Source organism: Xenopus laevis, chromosome 5S, assembly GCF_017654675.1.
Source record: "Xenopus laevis strain J_2021 chromosome 5S, Xenopus_laevis_v10.1, whole genome shotgun sequence".
NCBI classification, from domain to species: Eukaryota; Metazoa; Chordata; class Amphibia; order Anura; family Pipidae; genus Xenopus; species Xenopus laevis.
Genome location: NC_054380.1, coordinates 110,724,009 through 110,740,014, shown reverse-complemented (window position 1 = coordinate 110,740,014; position 16,006 = coordinate 110,724,009). Strand labels below are relative to the sequence as shown.

The following is a 16,006-nucleotide window of genomic DNA, read 5'->3' as shown; positions in this document are numbered from 1 at the left end:
TAAAATTAACCAAGACTGCAAACATAATTACCAATAACATACAGGTATGGGACCTGTTATCCAGATAAGGGGACTTTTCATAATTTGGATCAGCATACCATAAAAGAGAACTAAAGCCTAACTAAAGAAGTAGCTAGAAATGTTGTACATTATGTTTTGGCCTTCTGTACCAACCCAAGGCAATCAGAGCCCTTTAGCAGTAAAGATCTGTGTCTCCAAAGATGCCCCAGTAGCTCCCCATCTTTTTCTCTGCTGATTCACTGCACATGCTTTGTGCTGCTGTCACTTACTGAGCTTAGGGACCCACTCACAATATACTGTGTATATAGAATATAAAAGTCACAATACAAGGCTGATTCATAATTAATTCAGATTCCCTTTCCATAATAGTTCAGGAATCAGTGCAATTAGCATCAGAATTTAATAATCAGCCTTGTAGCAACAGCTTACGTTACAGACAAACCTCATTTTCTGCCTGACAACCCCTAAGCTTAGCTTCTCAACAGCTGCTCAGAGCCCACTGAGCATGTGAGTGTCTCAATCAATTACCAAGATGGCGCCCCCATGACAAGTTTGAAGTCCTGGATCATTGCTGCTATTGAGATGCTGAAACTTTAAGATGGTGCAATAAATTCAGTATATAAAATATGGGATTTTTACATATATTAATTTTTAAGGTTTAGTTCTCCTTTAAGGTCTTCAGTTACATTCAGTAAAATAGCTGTGCATATAACTTACTTGTCATTGTCAGAAAATAGATTTTCATTGTTGCTGTTCTAGTATTATTATGGTGACCCTAGCTAAAGTGTAGGTTAAATCATTAGCGTAATGTTTGCCAATACATTGATTGACAATATAATTGGGCTTTAAAAAAAAAAGCAAAGCAACAATTACAGAAATGGCAAATGATAATGAATGTAATAAACTTTCATATTCAATAACATCATATTTATTTATCTTAACTGTTTCTTTGATGTTTTATGGCAAATGAATTAATGAATTGAATACACTTTGTTATTCGATATCTTAATGAATAATTTCTTTGATGCTTTTATATAATTAGGATTACAATTAGGCTCTTCATTGTAGACATAAAAAATACAATTATGATCTTATAAGGCGAATCAAATGATTATATTTTAGTAGAGATTAATAAAATGAACTATATAAAACTCATAGAGTACATGCCACCACCAGTCCAATGTAACCATCACTTTCATTAAAGGTATTTGTGTCAAAATGCACTTTGCAGTTGTGTTCATGTTGGTGAATAGGCCATAATTGTGTTCGTTGTAGCACAACTGTATCAAGAGCATTGATCCTTTGAAACAGCAATAAATATGACATTTTGGGAAAAATGCTGCATTGTAGGGAAAATAACATGGCAGATGCACTCAGACTTGCACTTTTCTCACTACACTTGCTGTCATACATGTTCCCTCATACAGTATGTTGTACTGTAACAAAAGTATTTTTACAGTAGAATAAGTAGTTTCTTTCTGTACTCTTCTTAGTGCCCTCTATTATGTATGTTTTATTATTAAGAAATAACCAATTTGCAAGTGTTGCCAAGCAGTGTGACCATTTCACCAATTCATTTGAAATTATGGAAAGAATTGGGACAAGGTGACATCCTGCCACTCTCCTTCACATTCTGCAGCTTTTAGAATTTAATTTTATGCATCTGTTGTTGAACAGAGCCAAGCATATGATCAGAATAAAACACTCTGCTTTATCTAAATACAGAGACGATGAACAGAACAGCAGAGGTATGCTAGGACCACTTTATAAATTGCTAGTGAAATTGAGTTCCTTTTCTGGCAGAAGACCTTTGTCCCTTTGGTCCTTTGACCTCTACACTACTCATCCTTGGGGGAGAGCACAGAACTACTGATATTAACTTCTCTACACCACTGTGTGTAACTAAAGTTATCGTCACACCATCTAACACATAGTCACAAGGCCATGTTTTCCTGACTTAGATTGAAGTGCTCTCCAATTTTAAGACACTTATTACTGAGATCTTCTGTATCAAACATTTCATAACAGTCCACCCTTCACAAACAATGTGACCTAAAATGTTAAACATTAACATCTAAAACCCCTGAGTCAAAAGAAAGTCCCCACGAAGCATGTTTGAAACTAGGAGATTTCTTATGCTTGGTGAAGATTGATTCCCCTACTTAATTTGCAAGTTTGGAAAAACCGAATGGGAATTTTGGCATATTGTTGCCTTGATGAGAATAAGCTTACAAGTAATGAACAGCTCAGCCCAAGCAAGCAGCATGACCCCCACATTTCCCCACTTCTGTGCCCAGAGAATTGATATAGTACCCTGTGAATTATCTAAGGCAACATTAACATTAGACCTTATAATATATTGACTATTTAACAGACCAAAAAATCCTTTTTGATAACTGGGTATTGTTTTATTTTAACTAGGTAAAAATGCAATATATCAAAAACAAAAATTAAAAGCACAAAAATTAAATAAGGCCTTGTTCATAAAGGAGATGTTTGTCTTGCAGTTTTTAGTCCTGCTAGGGTTCAATTTTTGAAACACGTGACCCGCAAACCACACCTGGAACTGCAAACCACATTTTTACCTCCTTGGACCCGCTATCCAACATGACCTGTAACTCCCTTTTTTGTAATCCAATCTGCTGACCACCACTAAACAGGAAATGTTGTTGCTGCAAACTGGAAGTGGCATCATCAAAAGTGGGCAAGGGCCGAAAAAATTTTTAAATGCATAAAAGTGTAAAACTTGCTATAATTAAGATCCACAAATCAACTCGCAAACCTACAGACCAACCTGCCTTTTGTAGGTGTCCCATGGCACTCTATATTGCAGTATATAAATGCTTCAGAATGTATGTGATACTGTGACATACCTAACAAACTATGTGTGGCTTCCTCGACATGTGTAAAAGTATAGTTATGGTTTTGCACCAATTGCTAAAAATGTGGTAAGACAATGCCTGTAACTCAAACATATCCAAACACTTGCATCCTACAGAAAAAGCCCGGACTGAGACCTGGTACTGTATATGTTGCAAAGTACATGCAATGTTTTTAAAAAGCTTATATGCATCACCGAGTGATTTATGCTATACAACTGAAACTATAATAACAAGGACAGGAAATAAAATTATAAGCAATAATAGATTTGTACATACAGACAGACTGGAGAGCAGCAATTCAGACTTAGAAAATAGTTACAGTTTTAAAGTCCACAAATCATAGATCCTCAATAAATGGATAAATCTTGACGCTAATTTATAATAACTAAACAGTTGAATTGATTAGGGCAGCTTATAACAGAGAACGGGAGTTAAGTGCATGTCACTGTTATTAGAAAAGCCATCAATCCACTGTATTGTGCTGGGCAGGCTTTGTAGGTCTCCATAATGCTGTGTTTTTTCCTTTTGCTGCTGTTGGTGACTTACTGTATTAAAGAGGAGACCAATCAGACCCTCCATTTTATAAAAGCTGATTTTACATGAAAGAAATCCATAAATGAGTTCAGTTACACGAACAGAGCTGATTTATCCATACCCAATAAGATTTCACTACTCAAGCCTAGACTAGTCATGTACAAATCTGTGTGAGCAGTAATACCTTTCAATTACCATACCTACACTAACCAAAAGAAAGAACATGAGTATGCTGGGATTTTTCCATCAACCATAACTTTATTCATCCTGAAGAGTAGAATTAACCACAAGGATTTTCGAAGTAACATTCCTCCCAGTTTCATTCAGTGCCTTCAGCATTTCACATTTGAACATTTACAGAAACAGTTGAACATAGTCATCTCAGCATAAATTACACAATTTCTTTCAAATACTCATAACCCCTTGAGGTGTTCTCTCCATATCCATGCCATCAGCCTCCCGTGTCACTTTAGCAGACCTGTCACCACATTCCTCTCTACAGGGCTCAGCCCAGAACATCAGCTTTGCCAGGGACTTATGGTGGGTTCCTTAATGGAAATGGAAGGTTTCCAAGATGGCGACGGCGTCCAAGATGGCGACGGCGTCCAAGATGGCGACTCCCGACCTCACCATGTGGATCCTGTTGGTCGCGGCTCTATGACGCCTTCTTCCTCCCGTCTGCCGTTTGGTTGCCGGCGACGGAATGGTCGCCGGCTTCAGAACGTGCGCCGGCGTCAATGCGTCAGGACGTCGGAACCAACGCCTTGACGCCATTGCGTCCAAATTGGCGCCAAAACCTGGCCTATATTAAGCCTCTGGACATTGCTATCATTGCTCAAATATAGGTCTTACCTTGTGTATTCCTGGGTGTGATTATTGCTATTGATTTCTCGTGTACCGACTCCTGCTTGTCTTTTGGATTGATTCTTCGCTGCCTGAACTGAACTTTTGCCTGGACTTCGACCATTCTCTCGTCTCATCCCTTTGTACTTCGATATCGGCTTGCTACCTGCCTCCTCCTTGGTCCTCACTCCAACTGCGCCTTCGGGCCCTTACAGTATATTTGGGCCATGGACCCGTCTGAGGAGGCCTCTGCTCAGCCTGACTTTGGGAGAGCTTTCCGAGGAATTGCCTCTCGCATGGAGGCCTACGAAGCCGGGCAGACCCACTTTGGTCAAGCTCTTGAAGCTATTCTGGACAAGTTGTCGGCTCTCTCACCCACGGTCCAGGTTCCTGCTGACGTCCCGGCTATGATTCCTGTGGCACCGATTCATGTCTCGGAACCTCGCATTCCGGCTCCGCCTCTCTTCAGCGGTGACTCTGAGGCCTGTAGAGGATTCATAAACCAGTGTGAGATCCAGTTTACTTTGCTTCCCCATCAATATGTCTCCGAATGCGCAAAGGTTGGGTACATCATTACTCGCCTGACTGGGAAAGCGTTGGAATGGGCATCACCGCTATGGGAGAAGGAGGATCTCTTAATCGATGATTCCAAGGCCTTTATCCGAGAACTACGCACGGTGTTTGATGCTCCTGGCCGGGCAGCGTCCACTTCGTCGCGCTTATTCCAGATTTGTCAGGGAACACGTTCTGTACCTGAATATGCGATTGAATTTCGCACCTTGGTCGCTGAAACCAGCTGGAATAACGACAGCTACCATGCCGCCTTCTACAATGGGCTATCTATGCGTATTAAGGACGACCTGGTTTCCCGTGAAGTGCCCACGTGCTGGGAAGATCTTATCGCCCTGGCAGTTAAAGTGGATACCCGACAAAGGGAACATCAAGCTATTAAAGAACGGGTGAGAAGGGTTCAACCTCCTTTGGCTCCTCGCTTCCAGAGACCATTTCTTCCTAGCCCTGCTGCCACCTCTTCTTCAACTCATGTCTCTTCTCCTGCTCCCGCTGAAGAGCCAATGCAGATAGGACGTGCTCGTCTTTCCGAACAGGAAAAATTGCGGAGAAGAGCTGCAGGACTTTGCTTATATTGCGGAGGCAAATCCCACTTCGCCCATGAGTGTCCTGTGAAGTCGGGAAACGCCAGCACCTAGGTAAGTTTGGGGAAACTTACCTGGGCGGAATTGATCATTTTCCCCAATCTTCTGCTCAACGTTTTCTTCTCCCGGTACAGATTCAGCTTGCTTCCAAGATCATTTCCACCCACGCATTCCTTGATTCCGGCGCAGCTGGGAATTTCCTGGATAAAGTATTTGCGGAACGTCATTCCATTCCTCTGCAAACCCTAGCTGTACCACTTCGAGTCTTAGCCATTGATGATCAACCACTCTCTTCTGCTTTCATTTACAAGTCTTCACAAGAATTATCCTTCAAAGTGGGCACCCTGCACTCTGAGAGACTTTCGTTTCTGTTGATCAATTGCCCGTCTACTCCAGTTGTTCTTGGACTCCCCTGGTTGCGGATTCATAACCCGGTCATTGACTGGTCCGCTACTCAAATCTGTCGCTGGAGCTCATTCTGTCAACAAAACTGCCTTCCAGCTCAGCCCCTTGTCAAAGTTTCTTCTGTGGTTCCTAATCCTTTCATCCCTCCTGATTACCAAGACTTCACTGATGTTTTCAATAAGAAATCCGCTGAGACACTTCCTCCTCATCGGTCGTATGACTGCCCTATCGACCTCCTTCCTGGCACCATGCCCCCTCGAGGACGTACCTATCCACTCTCTCCATCCGAAACAGCAGCGATGAAAGAGTATATCCAGGAAAATCTCCTACGAGGTTTTATTCGTCCTTCTTCTTCTCCTGCTGGTGCAGGATTCTTCTTCGTTGAAAAGAAAGATGGCAGTCTACGACCCTGCATCGATTACCGCGGTTTGAACAAAATCACTATAAAGAACCGCTATCCTCTACCCCTTATATCCGAATTGTTTGATCAGCTTAAGGGTGCCAGCATCTTCACCAAACTAGATCTTCGTGGGGCTTACAATCTCATCCGGATCAGAGAAGGGGATGAATGGAAGACTGCATTTAATACTCGCGATGGGCACTACGAGTACCTCGTGATGCCGTTTGGACTCTGTAACGCGCCCGCAGTCTTCCAAGAGCTAGTCAACGACATCTTCCGGGACTTGTTGGGTATCAGTGTTGTCGTTTACTTGGACGATATTCTCATCTTTTCTTCCAATCTCTTCGAACATCGGCTCCAGGTGCGGGAAGTCTTATCCCGATTGAGGAAAAATAATCTTTTTGCCAAGCTTGAAAAGTGCTCCTTCGAAGTTTCTTCTATCCCCTTCCTGGGGTATATTATTTCCCAACAAGGTTTCAAGATGGATCCAACAAAGGTTTCTGCAATTCAAGACTGGCCGCTCCCCACCAGCACTAAGGCTATCCAGAGGTTTATTGGTTTCGCCAATTATTACAGGCAGTTCATCAAAGGCTTTTCTTCCAAGATCTCCCCTATTCTCTCTCTTATTCGAAAAGGGGGGAAACCTCGATGTTGGCCCCCTGAAGCCTTAGAAGCATTCAAAACTCTCAAAGACTCCTTTTCTTCTGCCCCTATCCTCAGACATCCAGATCCTCTTCTTCCTTTCTTCATTGAAGTTGATGCTTCTGACGTCGGGGCCGGGGTTGTTCTGTCTCAAAGATCATCACATGATAGAAAACTGCATCCCTGTGCTTTCTTTTCTAAAAAGTTTTCTTCTTCTGAACAGAACTATGATGTGGGAAACCGTGAGCTGTTGGCCGTCAAACTGGCATTAGAAGAATGGAGACATCTGTTAGAAGGCTCTTCAATACCAGTCTCTATCTTCACCGACCACAAGAACCTAGAATACATCCAATCCCTCAAGCGCCTTAATCCCAGACAAGCTAGATGGGCTCTTTTCTTCTCCAGGTTCAACTTCGTTATTACTTTCCGCCCGGGTTCCCGGAAGAAGAAGGCTGACGCCCTATCTAGAAGTTTCCTTCCTGAGGATATGTGTTCCGAGGATCCTGAACCCATTGTGCCTTCTACCAAAATCATTGCTGCCTTGCTTCCCACCATGGCTTCCCAGTTATCATCGGCTCAAACCTCTGCTCCCGACAATACACCTTTGGGACTCGCATTTGTTCCTCCAGAACTTTGTCAATCCATCCTGTTTCAATCTCATAATTCTAAACAGGCTGGTCTTCCTGGGATCAAGAAGACCACCGAACTTCTGTCTCGTTTGGTCTGGTGGCCCTCTCTCCGGAAAGACGTTAAGAACTTTGTCTCTTCTTGCTCCACCTGTGCCACCTCTAAGTCCGGTCACTCCCCTCCTAAAGGTCTACTTCTGCCGTTACCCATTCCATCCCGACCTTGGACTCATCTGGCGATGGATTTCATTGTGGATCTTCCTGTGTCTCTTGGGTATGCAGTCATCTGGGTCGTGATCGACAGGTTCAGTAAGATGGCTCATTTCATTCCTCTACGCAAGTTACCTACTGCTCAAGAACTTTCAAAACTATTCATTCAACATATCTTTCGTCTTCGTGGATTTCCGGCTGAAATTGTTTCCGACAGAGGTTCCCAATTCGTTTCTAAGTTTTGGAGATCGTTATGCAAGGCTCTACATATTTCTCTCAATTTTCTTCTGCCTATCACCCTCAATCCAATGGAGCTGCAGAGAGGGTTAATCAAGCACTGGAACAATTCCTTCGTTGCCATGTATCCTTATGTCAAGATGACTGGGCAGATTTACTTCCTTGGGCTGAATTCGCTCATAATAACTCCATGCATGCTTCCTCTGAGAGGTCCCCATTCTTTTGTGTATACGGTCTAAATCCTCTTGCATTTCCTCAAGACCTCCTTCTTACAAATGTTCCCGCTGCCAACGATCAAGCCGCCCACATGCTCGCTATCTGGCTCTCCACCAAAGCCAATTTGGAAAAGAGTTCCCTCTCTCAAAAGAAATTTGCCGATAGGAAAAGGATTTCGTCTCCTCAATATAACCTTGGTGACAAAGTCTGGTTGTCTACTTGAAACATTCATCTCAAGGTACCCACTCCAAAGTTCATTGGTCCTTTTCCAGTTATCGAAATAATTAATCCTGTGGCAGTTCGGCTTCAACTTTCCCCTGAAATGCGGGTTCCCAATGTGTTTCATGTTTCTCTTCTCAAGCCTGCAACATCATCTTCTTCTTCTTCTCCTCCCACTCCTGTCCTTGTGGATGGTCATCAGGAGTTCGAAGTCAAGAGAATCTTGGATTCCCGAATTTCCAGGGGTGTGTTGCAGTACCTCATTGAATGGAAGGGTTTCGGTCCTGAGGAGTGCTCCTGGGTGAAGGATTCCGATGTCCACGCTCCTTTTCTTATTCGAAAATTTCATAAGCAATTTCCTTCCAGTCCCTGTCATGGTGGTCCTGAGGCCCCCCCTAAGGAAGGGGGTACTGTAATGGAAATGGAAGGTTTCCAAGATGGCGACGGCGTCCAAGATGGTGACGGCGTCCAAAATGGCGACTCCCGACCTCACCATGTGGATCCTGTTGGTCGCGGCTCTATGACGCATTCTTCCTCCCGTCTGCCGATTGGTCGCCGGCGACGGAATGGTCGCCGGCGTCAGAACGTGCGCCGGCGTCAATGCGTCAGCATCAGGACGTCGGAACCAACGCCTTGACGCCATTGCGTCCAAATTGGCGCCAAAACCTGGCCTATATTAAGCCTCTGGACATTGCTATCATTGCCCAAATATAGGTCTTACCTTGTGTATTCCTGGGTGTGATTATTGCTATTGATTTCTCATGTACCGACTCCTGCTTGTCTTTTGGATTGATTCTTCGCTGCCTGAACTGAACTTTTCTCTCGTCTCATCCCTTTGTACTTTGATATCGGCTTGCTACCTGCCTCCTCCTTGGTCCTCACTCCAACTGCGCCTTCGGGCCCTTACAGTTCCAAAACCTTCTTGGTCAAATGTTGAATGTACTTCAGGGCAATAGGGCAATTACACCAAATCATTTTAGTGAAATCCCTTTTACCATCTTACATGTATGAATCTTAGTTATTGCATTTTGCACAACTAGCTCACTAAAACTGTGTTTACTGTAAGCTACACAGTAGCAGGTTTTGTTTAATTACAGATTCTCTATAAATATATGTGTAGGAGGTCAGAAAATATATACCATATATATTATAGTAACCTGTATTTGTATATGCTACGTATGCATCATTTTGCTCTATTTTGGGACAACCCAGAGCCAGGTTAACATTCCAGTGGCACCTAGATCTCTATAACAGCTGGCATCATTGCTCCAGAAACAAGCTAAATTATTAATCATTTATCTAGCTATTCAAATATTCATCATGCAGACAGAGGTCATTGAATCATTTTATTAAGCATTGATTCTTGTAAAGTAAGAATGGAATGCATTAACTCCCTTTCTAAAAAACCAGCACAACTTTTCTCCACCTTTAACAACCTCCTTTCCCCTTCTCCACCCCCTCCATGCACATCTGTCTCTGCTCAAGATATTGCTGAGCACTTCAAAAACTAAATTGACACTATCAGAAGGGACATTACACTCTTCTCACCTTACCACCTGCCCGCTTGATCCAATTCCCTGAAAACTTCTTCGCAAAACCAATCCTTGTCTAATCAAAGCGTTAACTCACCTATTTAATCTCTCGCTCTTAACTGGACTGTTTCCTTCTCAACTAAAACATGCTCGTCACCCCCATTCTGAAAAAGCCCTCTCTTGATCCCTCCAACCTTGACAACCTCTGACCTACTACCTGCTACCTTTCATCTCTAAACTACTTGAGCGCCTAGTCTACAACCGACTAACCTCATTCCTCTCTGACAATAACCTGCTGGAACCCCTACAATCTGGTTTTAAGCCACAACACTCCACTGAAACTGCCCTGGCCAACTTACTAATGACCTTTTAACTGCTAAAGCCAACAATCATTTCTCACTACTGCTTGATCTCTCAGCTGCATTTGACACTGTAGATCACCCTCTCCTCCTCCATTCGCTTGGCCTTCATGACACAGCCCTGTCCTGGTTCTCTTCTAACATCACCAATTGTTCCTTCAGTGTCTCCTACAACTGTCATCTCTCCAGTCCATAATAAATACTGCTGCGAGGCTCATACACCTCAGTAACTGCTCCTCCCACTGGCTTCCACGACCTCTCAGAATTAAATTCAAATTAATGACCCTGACATTCAAAGGCTTACAATTGTAAATTACCATATATGTCTTTAGGTAAAAAACTTCTCAAGTAGTTGACATGTATATTTTTGATTTGATCTCTTTGATTATAGAAGAAATAATTGACTTTGTGGTAGCAAATAACAGATTATTCTCTTCTCAAGTCTGTATTGGATTGGCTACATTAGTTTCAGATAGGAACATTATTATAGCATGTAATCAGCCAAAGAAAATTCAGCCAAGCCAGAGTCAGTGATAGCTACAAGTGCTACAATAAGAATATTAGGAGAAGCTTGAGTGCATGAGCATTCTTATGTTGTTCTTCATCTCTAATACCAATGCTCTTTCCTCTCCTCGGCAATGAAAATGTTATTTTAGGACCACAGATTCCAGGACACACTTATCAATCATTTCTGAGGTTGCAGAATGACGCATGGACTAATTTTTTTCTACAAACAGGTATTACATCTACTATCCTGAAACTTAAAACCCATTATCCAGAAAAGTCAGCAATACCATTTTTCATAGTATCCTCTTGAAACAATTATTCAGTTTCGATTGGTTTGCTTTTTCTTTGTAATAAAAAAGGCCAGTACCTTGTACCAAGCAAGCATGAATCCATCTTATCTGCAAAACAATTCTATTGTGTTTTTAATGTTTAATGGGGAATGTAATAAAAGTCATTAGCAGAAAAACATGGCAATGGCAACATTTTTCCTTTGAGAGTTTCCTGTGAGAATTTAACATAGCTTTTGAAATTCTGCAAAAATATTTAGCGACCCATCAGTGCAAAACAGATTTTGGGCCAATGCAGTATATGTAATTATATTTCTTACTAAAAAAGTTATTTTTCCCACTTAGAAAAATGCCACCTAGAAACATCTAACACAATTACAAATGTCTAATGAAGACTATTAAATTGCAAAATTCCATATGAAGCTTTTAAGCATACGAAACTTTTCAGCCAGTACATTTACAAACAGCTCATAAATAATGAGTCTCTTTCACTTCTAGAAATGAGTCCTCTTTTAACTTTTTAAGATTTTATATTATATATTATATATTATATTATATATTTATATATAATATTCCAGTAAAGAATATGGGGATCAAAAAAAATAAAGACGAGGCACATTCTAATGCAAACCATGGGGAATGTAGAACATTTGGGACCCTTGTACTATAATGTCTCCCTTTCACTACAAAAACGGTGAACAGTAAAATCTGTTTGGCACTAGAGCAATAAATGCAACACCAGAATAAATGGCATAATCACCTCTTTGGATCAACTTCAGATCCAACATTTTTTTATTTGCTGTACTGAGAGCTTGCACCAGCACATTTTTCCTTGTATTAGCCACATTTATATTTGATATTTGATGCCATCCTCTGTTATTCACATATTCAGCCAGCTGGAGTCAATGGTACATCTTTAGATTAGAACATTTCCATAAGATACAGTTCTCTTATCTTAGACTTCTCTTATAGAGGCATTCATACTGTACAGTGAGAGCTATCCACTGGACACTTTTTACTATATATTGTTTTTATATAGGGATGGGCGAATTTTTTCGCCTTGTTTTCGCAGAAAAAATGACGCCCATAGACTTGTATGGAGATGTGCGTCAAAAAAAAAAGACGCGTGACAAAATAATTTCGCCGCGCGACAAATATTTTTTGACGCCCATAGACTTTAATGGGCGTCTGCGACATTTCGCCGGCGGCGAATTTTTGGCGAAACGAAACGGGTCAAATTCGCCCATCCCTGTTTTTATATTATGTGTAAGTAATTATCACATGAACAAGAGGCAAGTGGGTAAAGGCCCTGGATGGATCATATATTTTCTCATAGGCATTTTGTTTTACAGAAGACTAACACCTTTTACCAACTAGTTTAAGAGCACTATAATTCCATTTAGTGATTTTCTCACTTTATTTAAAAACCCTACCAGATTGTGAAGCTGTGTATTATTGTAACATGGCATGGTAAAGCAAAATACATTAACGTGGGCTTATCCCTGGAGTAAATTCATTGTTATAAGAAGAATGTTCAGTCAATTGCTGGCCTTGTGGTAGAGTTTTATTGTGTATTAAATTTTGTTACTGAAGTTTTCTTGTAGACTGCCAGTCTTATATTTGCTTTGAAACTGACATGAAAGCCATCCTACTGTATATTGTCTGTTAACCAATCATATCACCAAGGCTTTACTACAAATACATGTAGTGCTTATTTTTCTAAGGAATTCAATTTTCATGTGAACTGCAAGGCTTGTTAAATGTTATTTCCAGCAATATCCAGTATCCTTTAATTGCTGTGCGCCTTTGTACAATTGACAATGGCGTTATATAGGGCTGAGAAAAGGCTGGGCAAAATATTACATATCTAAGAAAACCCATAATAGGAAGCCGAATGTGGAATATATAACTAAAACAAACCTGAATTGCAAATGTTCTAGTTTTTTTTGCTGGCAATACAATGTGTACATTTAGCCAAAAAATAGTAAAAGTATAAATGAAAGTTTTTGAAAAGTGTACTTTTGTAGAAGTTTCTGCACTGAAATTTACAATTTATTAATATTCTCCCTCTGCTTGTCAAGATGCTCTTCTGTTATTACAGTAATTCACAAGTAAAAAGATCCAAGCAATCATTTTCAGTTTTAGGATCATCGCCTCTGTAGATGACATTTTCCTCAATTAATTGTACCTTTCCATATTTTGCCATGCCTTGATTATCTTTTAGAACCAGAGCATTTGAGCAACATAGTCAATTTTGTCCTTGATCAGGTTACATTTTTTCCATGCTTTTAATGTTTTGTTCCAGACAGCCCATCAAATCGACAGAATCACTTTCCATTTCAAACAGATATATCTATTATCACAAACATTATGGCCAAACAGGATTGTGAGATAAATGCTGCAATACGGTCTGACCTTTAATCCATACCTGGAACAGGGAAAATAGTGTTTTCTGAAGATGAAATTGTCTCTGGTGGAAATTGAAAGTACATAGATTGGCAAAATTGAAAACTTTGTTGAAATACAAAATAATGTGTATCATGTCTAATACGTGTTGCTATCATCTCGGCCTGATCATATCTCTATTATTTCTCAACATACAGTAAGCTAATTCATCATCTGTCAGCTGTCATGCATTAAAAATAATGTGCAAAGCAAAAGTTTTACAGAAAATATAACTTCCACTGATGGTTTTCACATTGCCAGCAATTATATATATAAGTACTAGTGTGCCAGTGTTTTGCTATTAAATGCAACTAATAAAACTTTCTCCATAAAAGTAGAAACTTTAGAAATGTGACAGCTCATTAATAAAGGCACCCTCTCTTTGCACCTTTAGTACAGGAGGGAAATCATACCAATTTCACTGTGCACAGCAGAGATATTCTCTTAATAAGAGTTGAGTTGTTGACCTGGTCAAACAACTATGAGTTGATGCTAGCTAATAGAATTGCCCTTACCACATAGACTTCAAAGCCAGAAATAATCACAGCTACAACTATACATCAATAAAAAGAACCATAGTGTATTTGTGGCAGACCCTATTTCAACATGTTCCTAATGGACCAATTTGATACAAAGATTTTATTAAATCCTTAAACAATTCCTTAGTGGTTTAAACTAATGAAGGAGGATTTGCAGGAGGCCTGTTTGTACTAGCAAGGCTGCATATCTATGCTGTTACAAGTGCATAGATTTTATTCGTAGGCACTTAAAAAAACAAAAGTCTAGTCTATACAACAAAGAAACTGAATATGGTATACAGGTTCTGGGTGGGTGAGGATAAGAACATAAGTATCATACTCAATAGAGCCATTTACTAGTAGCTTATAAGAAGAAACTTTATGTACTGTACACAAAGGAAATGGGAAGGGTGATCAGATTGTCTAGGTTTCCGAAGTACAGGTGGAGTTAGTCTGTTTAGGTATTAATGTGCACAATGCAAAAGAAATGAGCTCACACTGGACAGTCCTGGAGGATCACACGTTGTTCCTTGACAATGCAAGGAAAGCATCATCTCACCTAGGACTTTGATCATGTGATAACTGAAACAAGGTGCATGGGATTCTAACTTTGTCTAAAGTCTGCAGCTCTTAGGAACCTCTGTTAAACTTCACCATCTAAAGGAAGCTAAGTACAAACATTTTAACTGTTTTACTCACTACTGTGCATAACATTTGAGAATTTAGATAACTGGGGGGGGGTGTAAGTTTGTAAGGGTGTACTAAGCGAACAATGTTATGTAACGGAAGTATCAATTACACATGTATGGAACCTATGGAACCTGTGATCCAGAAAGCTCCAAATTAGGGGAAGGTAATCTCCTATAGACTGCATTTTAATCCAAAATTTCAAATATAAAACAGTACAGGTATGGGATCCATTATCCTGAAACTCATTATCCAGAAAGCTCCATATTACAAATTGTCTGTCTCCCATAGACTCCATTTTATACAAATAATCCAAATGTTACTTTTACCTTTTCTCTTTAATAATAAAACAGTAGCTTGTTATAATAATCCTTATTGGGAACAAAACCAGTCTATTGGGTTTATTTATTGTTTACATGATTTTCTAGTCAACTTAAGGTACGGAGATCCAAATTATGGAAAGATCCATAATTTGGATCTCCTGGAAAACCACAGGTCCCGAGCATTCTGAATAACAGGTTCCGTACCTATACCTTGTACATATCTCAACTAAGATATAATTAAGCCTAACTTGAGGCAAAACAATAAAACTGGGTTTATTTATAAGTAAACAACTTCAAATAGAATTACGGTATGAAGATCCAAATTAGGGAAAGCTCCAGGTCCCAAACATTCTGTATAACAGGTCCAAAACTTTTATAAAGAGACAATACTAAAAGCTAGTGTGCCTTTAACTTGTGTGTTCGACAACCAGGGAGCCAAGTTAATTATAGTTTTCTTCTAAACTTCTCTGTCCAATATTATCCATTTCTCAGCATTGGGTCTCAAGTACAAAATTAAGTGATTATGGCATATAAAAGATTTTTTATAAAAAAGGTTTAATAAATATACCTTCCAGAGATAAATGTGGTTTTCAACCTTTCATTCCAAGGTTATGCTCCACATTAGCAGAACACTTATGTTTCTAGTGTGTTAATTTTAATCACGCTGAGAGGAACAGAATCTGCTCTCTCATTACGCAGAATTAGTATAAATGCTAAGTAAATACAGTATGATTACCAGCATTTGTTTGAAATCATACAGCATTACACAGTTGATTTGTACCTAAAACTCCATGGGGAGAGCATCAGTGTTAAAGTGATGTCATTGTGCAATATATAACTTTATTATAAAACTGTATGGAGTATATACTTATATAATAAAAGGTACAAAGTTTGTCCAGGTTGCAACAATGCTATGTTTGCTTTTAAACAGGTGATCAGTGAAGACTACCTCCTTATAG

The 16,006-nt window shown here is 40.1% G+C and overlaps 1 protein-coding gene across 1 annotated transcript in view; it reads right to left on the bottom strand.

Annotated features, from left to right (window-relative positions):
• Positions 1-16,006, bottom strand: part of clstn2.S (calsyntenin 2 S homeolog) — a 454,486-nt gene that overhangs the window by 28,993 nt on the left and 409,487 nt on the right. The gene's annotated exons all lie outside the window — the stretch shown is intronic.